At 51.3% G+C, this 14,096-nt stretch overlaps 2 pseudogenes; one reads left to right on the forward strand and one right to left on the reverse strand.

Annotated features, from left to right (window-relative positions):
* Positions 1–858: 858 nt before the first annotated feature.
* On the reverse strand, positions 859–974 carry LOC120619877 (uncharacterized; annotated as a pseudogene).
* Positions 975–4,935: 3,961 nt separating this feature from the next.
* LOC120619889 (uncharacterized) lies at positions 4,936–5,055 on the forward strand (annotated as a pseudogene).
* Positions 5,056–14,096: the final 9,041 nt, after the last annotated feature.

Here is a 14,096-nt window from a genome sequence, read left to right on the forward strand (position 1 = left end):
TAGTTGAACCTCTTATCACCTGTAATCAAAGTGTCAAGAACCCGTCAAGGCCCCAGAGCCTGACCCTTTTGTCTGGGGCACAGCAGTCACACCCGAGATGTAATTCCTGATCTGATTTGTGGTCCCCGTTGTGCTGACCTGGCCTCTTTCCACCTGTCCCTCAGCCCGTTCCACCTCTGAGCCAGTGGGTCACACGAAGTGCTCCAAGGCCACTTGGGCTTGGGGACCAGGGGACGGCAAAGCTGGGAAGGTATCTTGCGGGCCTGGGAGAAGGTCAGTGAGGCTCTCTGGCCTTGGGGTCATCCTGTGCCTTTCAAGGACCCAACAGTTTCCAAGAGAGGGGATTTGACCCTCTTAGAGCCTGAGACAGAATCTCAGACAGCAGAAGGTGCTGACTCTGACACGGGGTCCCTTCCAAAGACCCAGCCCTGCTTGGCTTCTCCAAGACCACCAGCTAGCCAGGACACTTGACCTTTCTGAGGACCCAGCTCTTTATCTGTGAAATGGGATAATGATGATTGTTTTCTGAATTATGGTGAGATTTCAATGAAACGAGTTTTGTGAAAACACCTAGCAGAGTGGCACAGAGTAAATAGATGCTCATTAAAACTTATCATCATCATCATCATTGTCATCATAGTCATCATTGCTATGGCATAGGTAGCCTCACACCTGAAATCGCTCTCAGGGAGATGAGTCCCTATGCAGTGTTGCATGCTAGACCCATTTCATGTTTCCTGGAGTTGGGAAATGGCTTCCCTGCCCCCCCCCCTCTTTTTTTAGGCAAGGCAGCCCTTGATTGACCTCACAAATTGCAAGGAACGTGTCAGCTTACAATCCCTTATTTTCTATTTTTTATGCCTACAGCACCTGATCTTCCTAGGTGGTCTCCCATCCAAGTACTAACCAGGCCCGACCCTGCTTAGCATCCGAGATCAGATGGGATTGGGCTTGTTCAGGGTAGCATGGCCGGCCGTAGACTTCCCCCGCGTTTTGGCCAGGAAATCGCGATGTGTCCCAACGACTTAGACGGGTCTGGTTCCCCGAGGAGGATACAATAGAGATCAGGTTTCAGCCAGGATTGCTTGGAGCACTTGTCTCTTTCCTGTCCCTGGTGAGCCCCTGCTTTCCCCTGAGATGAGCTGGCACCGTTTCAGCAGGAGACCTGGCAGGGCGTTAATGAGGGGCTTGTTTAAAAAGCCAGAAAACATCACCCCCAGACATCCACCTAATATATTCATGCCATAGGTCATTGGCTGGGGTGCCCTAATTAACAGGATCTGCCTGTCGGTGCCAGTCTTGAGGGCGGTGTGTGTCTGTGAAGACACTCGCTGCGTCCGTCAGCCTAGGCAGAGCTCCCAGGCTGCCGGCCAAGCAGAGGGCAGGGGCCTGGGAGCCGGTGCCGGCGGCCAGCTGAGGAATGGTCCATGCGGGAGGCGGTGTGTGCTGTGAGATCGAGCGGGGAACAGGGCTGGAGAGTGGGAGGGGATGTGGACTGTGGAAAGGGGGCTGGGTGGCCCGGAGGTGGGGGTGCAGAACTGTCGCCCTGGAGAGTGAGGGGTGACTTGGAAACCCCAGATGCCTTGGGGCAGCTGATGAGACCTGAGGAAGAGACACTGCGACACTGCATTGCTTGTCCTCAAGACCTCAAGGCGATGGTGATGGGGAGGCTGAGTGGTGGGGTAGGAGGATGGCGGTCTTTCCAGGGGCAGGCAGACTTCCTGGGGCCTCTCTTCACCCAGGCGATGGTGCCCTGGAGGCCAGGGCGTGAGGTCTTCACTGAGCGGGCGGGGCTCCTAGGCTGGGGTTGTGGGCTAGGATGGCGTGTGGGGACGTGGAGGAGACACGTGCTCTGTCCTGTGCTGATGGCTTGCGGTGTCTCTGTCCTCCAGAGGTCATTTTCCGCTCACAGGGCAGTGGGAGGACCAGGGAGCTAATGGCCTGGGGGCCACCTTGGCCAGTGAGGTAGGGCAGTCGGTGGGTAGATACTGGCTCCCTGGGTTCTGGGGGGACCGTTCTGTGCTTCCCTCATGTGTGTCCTGTGACAAACTCCCCAATAAACTACCTATCCCAGGGCTACTTAGGGGAGCCCAAACTAAGATGAGGGGAGAAGCAATCAGCCCAGGTCCCCGCATTCAACCCACGGCGGCCACCAGTTTACAAACCCTGCAAGGAGGGCGGAAAGTGACACGAGAGGACATGGGATCTGTCCCCACCCTGGGCCTCATGGCGAACCTGCTGTAGTGCTTCTTCCTCCTACCTGGACGCTCTCTGTGTCCATCGGCTCTCCCTGGTCTCCAATGGTCCGAGTTTTCTGATTAAGTTCTGGTTAAGAGGTTCGAGTTTTATAAAGAGGCAGAGTCAGGAGAGCTCACAGATGTCAGAGAGTGATGTTCAGATCTCACTTCCGGCCTGCGGAACGTCCGGCCATGAGGTCCTGGGCAGGGCACTCGGCTCCTCTGAGCTGTCCTCTCTTCTGCAGAATGCGGGTCACCTTCCCCTCGACGCTTGCTGTGGTCTCATCCTAGCGACCAGACAGCAACGCGCACTGATGGCCGGTGCCTGGTCCGTGGTGGTGGTCCCCTCGTGGGAACTCGACACCCTGAGTGTGAGGGTGTGGGCTGTGGGCTGGCTGGGTGTTAGGGCAGAAGTAATCTAGTAGAGTTGGGGCTCTTACACCCCAGTTTCCCGGGATATCAAACGATTAAATTATGCATTAACTGATTCAATGTGTTCTTTCTCTTGCATGTGGGCCCCCAAGTTCCCAGTTTGGCCCATAAGATCGGAAGGGGCGCCATCTTTCTGCCTCGCTGTGGAGGAGCTGGGGAACCCCAGCCCTTTGTAGGATGGAGCACCCCTTCTTTGGAAGCATCCTCCCTCCTCCCCGGAAGAAAGGGTATTCAGGAGAGCCGGGGCTGGGCATCCCCTGGGTGAGGTTCACAGGGCAGGGTCTCTGTTCCTCCATCCAGGATCCTCACGGACTGTAGTCCATCTCTGTGGAACTACTCACCATGGCGTGAAAGCAGGCCCCGGGTGTCGGCCATGCCACGGCCGACCCTAAAGCTTTCATCCGCGCGGCACCCCCAGCCTGTTCCCACACTTTTCTGTTTCTGAACTGGAAGGAGAGGAGAGCCGGAGGGAGTGGCATGGCTTACGGTCAGCCTTGGGCTGATTTTAAAGTACGATTTCTACTGTGTAACTTTGTGACCGCGTCTTTCACCGTAAACTGTTTTGTTCCTTCTTCTGAAATGCATCATACAGACAAATATAAGTGATTCTTTCAGGAGGTGGGTGGGTGGGGGCGATGAATTTTGTTTTTGTTTTATACCATTCTGCTTTGTAAAGGTTAAATGTTTAACTAAATGAGATTTGGTTTTTCTTTCTAAAAACAGCCCGAGACAATTAGACATCTCTGCCAGCGCCCCCCAAAGTCCTTCATGCAGAATGGCTTTGTTGTCAGGCCACCGACTATGTTAGAAATAAACTCACCAACGAGGGAGATGACATTGTCAGAAGACCTGTTCCCTCTTCCGTTAAGAAAACACCAACATCTTAAAGAGGGCAGAAAGGACATTGGTTTAGGTGCAGCCGCAGCCCCTGCCCAGCCACCCAGTGGCAGTGTGGCCTTGAGTGAGTCTGATGGGCCTCAGTTTCCCCATCTGCGGAATGACATGACAGAACGAGACGATCTGAGAGATGCTTGCCAGCCCTGTCTCTCCCAACTCTCTATGGAATGCGAATCAAAACATCTGTTAGCGTCGGGGCTGATATAAACACCGTGTCCCCACGGCCCTGAAACCTCTGGGTCGGATTCGACGCTTACCTGCCCCACGGAGATTGAGTCTGCCTGCTGAGAGGCTGCCTTTGTGCACAGAGTCTTGAAGGATAATAAGTCCCTTTCTGATCTAGCGGCACATTAGGGATAAGATGACTATAATTTCTCGTCTGCAATGACTTGGCTTCGGAAGGAGGGTTCCTGCCTGCTGAAGACCAGGGACAGTAACCGCGACAACAAAAACGTGTGTGAAATTAAGGAGAAGAAAGAAAGACTCGGCATAGCTATTTTGGATATTTTCCATCATTCAGATTGTTTGGGAAATAGGGAAAGCACATTGTCTGCTTCAAAAACCCTTCAGGAAATTATTAAAAACCCTGAATTCCTGTATAATCACCGAATCTCCTAAAGTGCACAAATTATACATGTGGTGAATGGGAATAAATTTATTACGAGGAACTCATTTGAAATGAACTAAAAGTTAGATACTCTTTGTTGTGGTGCTAAATGAGATTTTAAAAGAGAAATCTTTTAAATAGACACATCTATATTATACTCAAAGGGGGAAAAGAAAACCATCAATAGATTGTTGGGAGTTTTTTTTTTCCTTTTCATTTGTATTGAAAAAAACAATAGCACAGCAATATTAAAGTAATATCCCAATCTTCCAATAATTATTTTCATTTTTCTGGGCTTTGTTCTACTCCTTGTCTATGAGCATACATGTTTTATAATACTCCAACCACGGTGTACATAGTCTTTATGTCTTAATTTTTTCCTCTTACCTACACACCGTAAACATCTTTCCTGGTGGTACGAACTCTGTCACCATATTATTCGAAGCCGCGTGAGACTCCAGCCGGTGGAAACGTGCCAGCTGAGGTCACCACTCCCTGAGAGCCACACATTCGGATGTTTGTCCCTTTATTTTCATCGATGCTGATCAAGCTCCAGGTAACATACCCTCCCCTACCCCCCACCCCCATCTCTTGGATTAGTCCTAGGAGTGGGGATTATTGATTCAAGGGCACTTTTAAGGCTTTTGATAGTTGTTGTTTTGGCATTCTAAAAGTAGTTTATTATAACAATATACAATTGTACCAGGTTTTCCACTCAATCTTGCTAGAATTACATAAGACTATTTAAAATATTTTGTGCCGGTCTACGGGCCATGCTACCCTGAACATGGCGGATCCCGGCTGATCTCGGAAGCTGAGCAGGGTGGGGCCTGGTTAGTACTTGGATGGGAGACCACCTAGGAAGACCAGGTGCTGTAGGCGTAAAATATAAATAAGGGATCCTAAGCTGACAAGGTCCTTGCGATCTGTGAGGTCAACCAAGGGTCGCCTCACCTAAATAAATAAATAAAATAATAAAAAAATAAAAATAAATAAAAAATTAAAAAATAAAACTATTTTGTCCCTAATTAATACCTATAACCTGCTGTGTTGAGGGTGCTTTAAAGTGAGCCTGATTCGTGTCGAGAATGAGCATTTTGGGGGGGTCACTGTTTGCACGCCTTCTTCTGTGATCTTACACGTGCTCTGTTCTTTCTCTGCTAGCGGCGGCCGCAGGACCGACTGCAGCCCGCGGTGAAAGAGATCACAGCAGATGCGCCGTAATCCTAGTGGTGGCCGCAGAGGTGGCAGCAGTGGCAGCGACAGCGGTGACAGCTGTCGTAGCAGCAGAAGCCACTGCAGGAACAGCAGCCCTGGTAGCAGAAGTAGTAACGGTCGTAGTGGCGGCGGTGGCAGGTGTGGCGATGGCGGGTGTGGCGACGGCAGGTGCGGCGGCGGCGGCGGCGGCGGCAGGAGAGGTAGCGATGCGTTAGTAACGGTAGCGGAAGGACAGCGGTGGCCCGTGGCGGGCCTGGCGGTCGCGAGGTGGCACCACAGCGGCTGCACCCGCGAGCCGATAATAATCTCGCCTTCAATGATTTTAACGCGACCCTGGCGGGAAGACAGAAGGCGCGGGCCGCATCTGAGGGCGAGGCCCCGGCCGCGGGCCCAGCATCACGGGGAGCGAGGGCTCGCGGTGCGCCCACCACGCTCAATGGCGGCCTGCGTCGGCGGAGGCCGCCAGTGGGAACCCATATCAGAACCTGCCTTCCTGGGCAGCTGGCAGCCAGCGAGCCTTTCCCTACGTGGGTGTGCTTCAGGCAGTCCCAGGGCGTCTCAGGGCTTGCTGAACTAAGTTGGGACGAGGAATTAGGGGTCTGCTTGCCAGGCAGCTGAGAGGTGAGTACCTGCAGGCACAGGTGAGCAGGTGGCATCACCCTGGGTGGAGAGGGCGAGGTGGGGACGGATTTAGCAATTAGGCTGATCCTGGAGCAGTGGGGAGACCACTTGCTCCACTCTGGTGGTTCCATAATGGAGCGCAGGCTTCTTCCCCTGGGTTTGGGTTGGGGGTCCCTTCATTTGTATTTCCCCTTGGAATCCAGCACGGAGCTCTGCAGCACATGAGCTCATGGGTGGGTGAGTGAATCCATGGAGTGGCCATAATAATCCAGTGCAGCTCTGGCCCTGCCAGCCCCCTGCTCAAAGTCCTCCCTCAGCCTCTCGTTGCTCTTAGGACAGAGTCTGGGCACCTTCCCCCCGCCTGCACATCCCACAGTGTGGTGGGTCCTGGCCCCACGGCACCCCGCAGGTCGCTGGCTAGCAGCATGGGGGCGAATGCAGGGTCTCGAGCCAGCCTGCGTGCATTAAAATCCTTACTCTGCCACTTACCAGCCATGTGACTGGGACAGCTCCGTGCCCCATTTCCTCAGCTGTCTGAAGATAAAGGAGAATGGACTTTTAGGGTGATGTAAGAGGACACACACAGGACACTGCCCCTGGCACGGGCGTATTACCTGCTATGAGCATTGTCTCCACAACTGTTACCCCATCAAGGGGCCCGCATGGATAAGTCCGCATTCGAAAGTGACCTGCAGTGCCACTCACCCAGTCTGGACAGAGTCACCTGCCATCCGGACTGATAGTGTGGGCTCCCACGGCAGGCAACAGGTGCCAGGACAATGATTATCACTCTGACGATCAGAGTAAAACAACCAAACTCTTTTCACTGTCAAAAAAAAAAAAAAAAAAAAGAAAGAAAAAAGAAGAAAAGATGAAAGGAAGAAAAGAAGGCAGTCTTAAGAAAGGAGGAAAACTGGGCTCACTCATCTCAGTTTATCTGAAACCTTTTCATATTTTCGGTTTTAATAAGATGTGACGGAAGCTGACATTTTTGCAAGCACCGAGGACTCGCGTCACTTTGAAAACTTGCAAGTTGATTTGAAGAAGCACCAAGAGGTAGCCAAGACTCGCTCTGCTCACAGATGGTGGGGGATTAGGTGCCAGTTTGCCGAAAAGCTTGGAACGGGCAGACGGCGGAGGGCAGCTGGCTGAGGCCACCCGTGGGCAGGCAGGAAGCGCTGCCCGGCAGGAGGGCCTGGAGATCTTGGCCACGCCCCACCTGGTCCAGGTGAAGGGCTGCCAGGTCCGGGAGGCCATCTGAGCCTGAGCCTCGTATGGCCTGGGGCTCACGTCTGATGGCGCATGGGCTCCAGGGGCTGGGACCTTGTTTGTCCTTGGCAGACGGACACAGGGCCCAGAGCTCAGGCTGAGTCCCATCTTTGCTGCCGCCTAGCTCTGTGGCTGTGGGTCAGTCATGAACCTCTTTGGGCCTAAGTTTCATCGCTGAGAGGAAAAGGACGAGAATACTGACGTGAGGGAGAGGAACAGCTACCTCGTGGGGTTGTTACGAGGGAGAGGCAAACCGTGTCGCGAGACTGTTGAACTATAAAGTCTGGTTATTCTGTAAATGCCCCAAATGATGTGGCATGGCGGCGGGAGGGTGCAAGGGCATGTGGGGGAAAATGAGGACTTCATAATTAGTTATGAAATTTATTCGCCAGGCCTCTATTCAGCTATTCCCGAGAGCTAGAGCTATAACGATGAACACCCTCCATGCAGCAGGGGAAGGGGTGGTGGGCTGTTCCTCGGGGAAGAGGGAGTGTCCTTCAGCGGGGGTGAGGGGGCATGAACGAAGGTTGCCGGGGGAGAGGACACTCGGGCAGGGCACCGTGGGAACGAGCCACCGGGCGGAATGGGACGGGCCTGTGGGGAAACAGCCCCTGGACTGTCCAGGTGGCAGGAGCTTGAGGGAGGCCTGGAGGCTGGGAGGGAGGCCAATTGGAGGCTGCAAAGTGATTTCTGAACACAGAAGGAGCTAAGATATCGTGGGCCATTTGCTGCATTCCTGTCACGTTGGTGTGCCGGGTGATTGAGCCATCCTTGCCTGACTTTGCATGCCCTTGAGTCTTCGCACATGCTTCCCCAAGTCCAGGAGCTGAGCGTCTGTCCCAGACCAGACCTGAGGGCCAAAGGCAGCTCAGAGATGGTGTCTCCTCTCTCCAGGAGCTTGCGTTGATCGGGACAGAGATCAGTTTCTCTCATGAACAAGTCCTGGATCCCTGAAGTGGGGGTGTGCAGCCCCTGTGGAGGATGCAGGGACAGGCTGGATGGCTTAGTCCTGTCCCCTGATGCTTGGCAGGTAGTTCCTAGTCTGTTAATGAGCTCTCCTCTCCTGCATCCTCAAGAAGCCTTCACGTTTGCAGCGATGCGCAAATAGTTTGTATGTGTTTGCTGACGTGATTTAAAAATAAGAAGCGCATCCTTCTGAAAGTCAGCCCAGGAACTCAGGACTGGGACATGATTGGTCACCAGGGGCAGGACAGATGTCTTTTTGTTGGTATCCAGGGGGTCTGACTGAGGAGGGAGTTTGTGCTCCCTGTGCGGGTCTCCCAGGGTGCCCCCACTCTCACGGAGCACTTGTTCTAAGTTATGAAAGGCCATTTGTCATTCAGACCCACGTTTAAATCCCTGCTTTGCCACCGCAAAGCTGTGTGTCCTTGGGCAAGTCGTCTGTGCCTTCTGAGAAACTAATGTTACCTTGTGCTGCTCCCCAAAAGATGGGTGACCTGAGATTAAACAGGGGGAGGTGACCTCCGGGGGTGCAGTGCCTGGGGCATAGGAAGTAGCTGGAAAATCTCTGTTAAATCTGAACCTAAGACATCCCGCCACCTGGGGGTGACAGCAAACATAGCAACGAGAATAGTGGGTTGTTGGCCAATCAGAAGCATGATCTGTAGACACTGGCTCGTCCGTAGCAGGATGAAAATGCGAGCCTGTTCTTTCTGTCCTTTTTTCAAGTTTTCCCTGAATCCTCCATAAATAGTGGAAAAAGTCAAAAGGAGACTCTTTCTCAATTCAAAGGAACATTGAGTTAGAAACATATCAACAGGCTACAAGTAGTAATCACTAACCTTTATCAAGCACTTGCTGGGTGTTGCACCTGTGTGAGGCACTCACCCCATTCAGTGCTCACAGCAGCCCTCTGAGGTAGGCACCATATTCACCCCCATCTGGCATAGGCTGGAACTTTCTACAAAACTCTCAGATGTGGAAATCCTCCCGCAGCCCAGCTCGGCCCGTTCTCTAGCTTTGGGGAGAAACGCATTTCCTCTCTTCCTGTAGCCTGATCCGAACACGAGGCATCTTTCATAGCTGCAATTCCTCTTGCACATGCAATCCATCAAGCCCGCGGGCCCCTTCCCTCTCCCGGGTGTGCATTACAGGCTGTCGGCACGTGTGTCTAAACAAACGCCCATCAGCCTGCATCCGCGCTGACAGATTTTAAACACTTGGCTCCCACGGATGGCGCTGGGGGCTTGCACCTTCACCTTGCCCCCAACACACTTTAAACATTTCCTCTAAGCAGCTAAGAAAACCAGAGCAGTGGGTTTTACTCGCCACGCTTGCACACAACTTTGGAAAAAACCATTAGCTGAAATAACCTGTATTTCTGTCTTGCTCATCAGGTGGCGAGCGTTTCCAGGCCAGGGTGGAGAGGTGACGTTTATCATCTCCTCTGTACCTTGACTTACGCTTTATAAGAGGCCCAGGTGAAGTGTTAATGCCCCTTCACAGGGCTAAAAGGAGGTGCGTTATCTCAGGTCCCATGGCCACTTTGAGGCAGAGCTGGGATTTCCGTGGTCTTCACATTAAGCCCGAGAGATCATGTCCTATTCAACCCATCTCTCTGGAGCCTCATAGAGGGTCTGGCACAGCTTCCCAGCAGACGTTTGTTGAGTGACTGACCGACTGAATAAAAGAACGAATGAGCAAGTGTTATATATCCAAGAGAACTATGGGGCGGGAGCTGCCTGGAATGATTTGCGTTTCTTGCTTAGAAGCACAAACTAGACTGGAAGTGCACTGGCTAAAGCAGTTGTTACATCTGTCAGAAATGGATTACATTTTCCAAAGCATCGGAATACGGTAATAATACTATAGTTTAAAATCCTGCCAAAGGCATTTCCCACAATCATCTTTTGCTCCTTCTGACTCTGCATAAATGGGGTTTGTTGCATCTAGTAAGTCAGGCCAGCTACTTCTTTTAGTTTGTTAATTGAGGGAAAGGTTTTTCATGTTCTTCAAATTATTTAAATCATTCTTTTAACAAACGAATGCTATGTCTACACAGAAAAGTGGCAAAATGTTCCTTATTGTGATTGAATTTACAAACCTGGTAAGTCTGACTTTTTAAATCAACTTTTGTTCATTGGGCATAAATTACCCCTAATTTTCATTGGATTTTTTCCCCTTCGGTAATGATCTCCAAGAGAAGTTTCTAGAAGTTTCTTAGTAGAAGAGAGCTTAACGTCATCACCCGGTCTCCCTGTTTTAAAGATGAGGACATCCAGTTTCTCAGAGGAAAAGCGACAGGCCTAGAAGCTGGTCAATCTCACACCAGAGCCCGGGTCTCCTGTCACCCAGTCAAAATTCTCCGCTTCAGTGGAAACTAAGTGGGTCGGCATCACCGTGTGGCTGTGTGCACTGCTGTTCCAGGTCCCCGAAGTCCTCCTCTTGGTAGCAGAGTCAGTTTTAAAGTGTTTAAATGCATGGAGCGATAGCTACAGTGAGTCTTAAAAATGATGGTGTGCTATGTTCCTGTAATGCCCCTCTTAGGAATTTGGATAAAGATGTATGCACCAAGATGTTCGTTACTGCATTATTTATAACAGGAGAAAAAGGTAAAAGCAACTAAGCTAACAAAGGAAAATCCATAGGCTGGGTCTCAGGCTGCCATTAAAATGTTTCGCAGACTCTTTAATGACTTTGGAACATGTTCAGGATAAAATCTTTATAAGTGAAGAGGATAGGCCCAAAACGTGGATGAGCACAATCTCAAATGTGTAAAAAATATGCATTATATGTAGAAAAAAGACTGGAAAGAAATGGACCAAAATGTTAGTGGAGTCATTGGTTCAATGACAATGTATTGCATTTAGTCGATCACTTGGTGTAGACCAGGTGCTGAGCTATCTGCTAGAGATGTGGCTAGAGGTGTGGCATGCACGTACCTCTGTATGCACAGAGTGATTCTCTCCTTCATGGACCTTCGTGTCTGGGGTAGGAGCGGAGGAAGAAGCAATAGTAAGAGAATAGTCATGAAAATAAACACAATTACAGATTGTGATCACTGCTACCAAGGTTATTTCTGAAAGGTGGGATTATGGGTGATTATCATGTTGTTTTCGTTTTTATGTTTTGCATTTTTGTTTTATGTTCTTCCAACATCTCTTCAGATCTTGCATTGCCCACATGGGCCTGTATCGACTTTATTATTAGAAGCACAGAGGACTTTTAAAAACACACAAACACAAAACATGCATCGTACATGCAGAGTTTCTAGAAGCCCCTTGCTGACAGTGGAGTCCTAGAAACAGGACTGTGGGTGAGCACCCTCGGGAGATGCGTGGAACAGCGGTGGAGGGGACAAAAGTCTTACCCTTGGAGCCAATGTAGATGTGTCAGTTTCCTGTGGCTACTGTAACAAACGACCTCAAACTTAGTGGCTGTAAACAACATAGATTTATTCTCTCTCAGTTCTGGAGGCCGCACGTCTGAAATTCGTTTCAAGATGTTGACAGGGCTGGTTCTTCCTGCGGCTCTAAGCGAGAATCAGTTTCCTTGCCTTTTTCGGTTTCCGGCGGCTGCCTGCTCAAGGTCCCTTCCTGCATCTTCCCAGTGCATCTCTTCTGCCCGTGTCACATGCCTGTCCTTCTCTCCTAGACCCGCTCCCCCTCTGCCTTCCTCTTTGAAGGACGGACCCTCGTGGCTACACTGAGTTCACCTGGAGAATCCAGGATCACCTGTCCATCTCAGGGTCCTTCACTCAAACACAGCCACAAAGTCTCTTTGCCGTATAGGGCAATGCTCCCAGGTTCTAAGGATTAGGACCCAGATATTTTTTTTGGCGGGGGTGGGGGGATGTTATTCAGCCAGCTTATCAAAAGTTTGCAATTTTATTGAATGTTAAACCTCATTAGCCAGTCTTAGAATAGCCCTTTGCCCAGTGTGTGTGTGTGCGTGCGTGTGTTTCTGAAGAGAAAAGAAAGAATTGGATATCTAAGAATGTATTTTGCCATGAGCTCTTTTGTAGCTGTCCTCATACGCTACTCGATCTGCTCCGTTATTGTAAAGAATCTGCTTGGCATTTTGCATCAAAAAATGAGAGGAACGGCTGAGTACACAAATAGAGAGAGATGGGTGTGGGGAGGGTTACCGCGAGCTAATGCTTGCATTTCAAACATGCCGTCCAGTTAAAACATTGACGTCGAGCACCGTGTGTGTTCCTGGGAGAGGTGCTCTTCAAGTTGTGTATCTCATGGGTGTCATTGGATGTTATTGTCACCTTGCTAAATATTCATGGATGAACCGTGGAATAAATTCTCCGGCAAACTGACAGAGGGCAAGCAAGGCCTGTCCTTGAGTCTCTCATCTGCATTCTCATTTCTGAAAACCTGTCTGTTTGGGCATGCGCGTGTGTGTGTGTGTGTGTGTGCCCGGGCCCATGGGTGTGAGTGCGGTGGACTTGGTAAATTTACCAGAAGAATCCCACTTGCAGGCACAGAGATGCCTCCCCGCAGCGTGGGGGCCCCCAAGAGGGTGGCGGTGGAAGGAGGTGAGTTTTGCCGGCAGGCTGGCTTGGTAAAGCTGCTGTCTCACTTCAAAACCAGCGTCTTTGGGTCTGTTACGAGGCTGGGGCTTGTTTGCTCAGGGGTGGGCTGGTTCCAAGAACGAGTGTGACAAAAAGCCACACATGATGTGTGTGTACATGCGTGCACACACACACGCACACATACAGATGAACTTCTTTTGGCTCAGGACAGGGGCCTTGGGGGTGGCCGTGGGCCAGAGTGCTTCTGGGTAGGGAGGGGAGGGTGAGCTGGGGAGACCTGGGAGAGAGGGAGAGCAAGGAGCGACAGACTCCGCTGAGATGCCACCTTCCCTAGGACACCTCCTCTGACCCTTCGTTTTGTCCTCTACCAGACCCAGCCCGCTATGGGCTATGGGCTGAACTGTGTCCCCCTAAAATCAGTATGTTGAAGCCTGATGTGATGGTGTTGGGAGGAGGAGCTTTTGGGAAATATTTAGGTTTATACAAGGTCGTGAGTGGGGCCCTCATGATGGGATTAGCGCCCTCATAAGTAGAGAGCTCACTTTCTCTGCCCCCCTGACACGTGAGGACACAGGCTGGGAAGATAAGTCTCACCAGAACCTGACCAGGCTGGCCTGACCCTGGCTTCCAGCCTCCACAGCTGTCATCTAAGCCACCGGCGAGTGGTGTTTTGTTACAGCAGCCCAAGCAGACTGAGACGCCAGGCTTGGGGTTTTCATGGCACACTCCACAGCATGTGCTAGGGCAAACCGTAATTACCACTTTACTTGTCTGTCTCCCCCGAGCGTCTGAGGACACCTCAAGGTCAGAAACTCCTTTACTGCTGTACCCCCAGCATCCCAACCATGTTCCGCGAACTCAGGAGGTGGCAGACACTGGCTGGAGCACCCCGATATCCATTTACCTTCTTTCCGTAGTCATAGGACTTCTAGCCATGCATGCGCCCTTAGAATGAGAGCTGCATTTCCCTGCCTCGTTTGCTGCTAGGCGTAGCCACATGGCTGTGTTTTAGCAAATGGGAAAGCGAGCGATCTGATGGGTTTACTTCCCACGTCACACCTTGAGAGGGTAAATACACGCTCCCCTCTTCCTTTTGCCCTTTCAGCCTCCTAGAATTTGGGAACAACACAGCGCCACCTGGGGCCATGTGGTCAAGGGCAACACCCTAAGAGGACGCAGCAGACAGCGGGCCTAGCCCATGATACTGTGGGGCCATCGTCCAGCCCTGGACTGTTTATGCCCTAACTCTTTCCCTGAGAGAGAATTACAACGCTTGATAAGGATCTGTTATTTGGGGTGTCTGTTCAAGTTG

This window comes from Pteropus medius, unplaced genomic scaffold, assembly GCF_902729225.1.
Source record: "Pteropus medius unplaced genomic scaffold, Ma_sr-lr_union100, whole genome shotgun sequence".
Classification (NCBI taxonomy): domain Eukaryota; kingdom Metazoa; phylum Chordata; class Mammalia; order Chiroptera; family Pteropodidae; genus Pteropus; species Pteropus medius.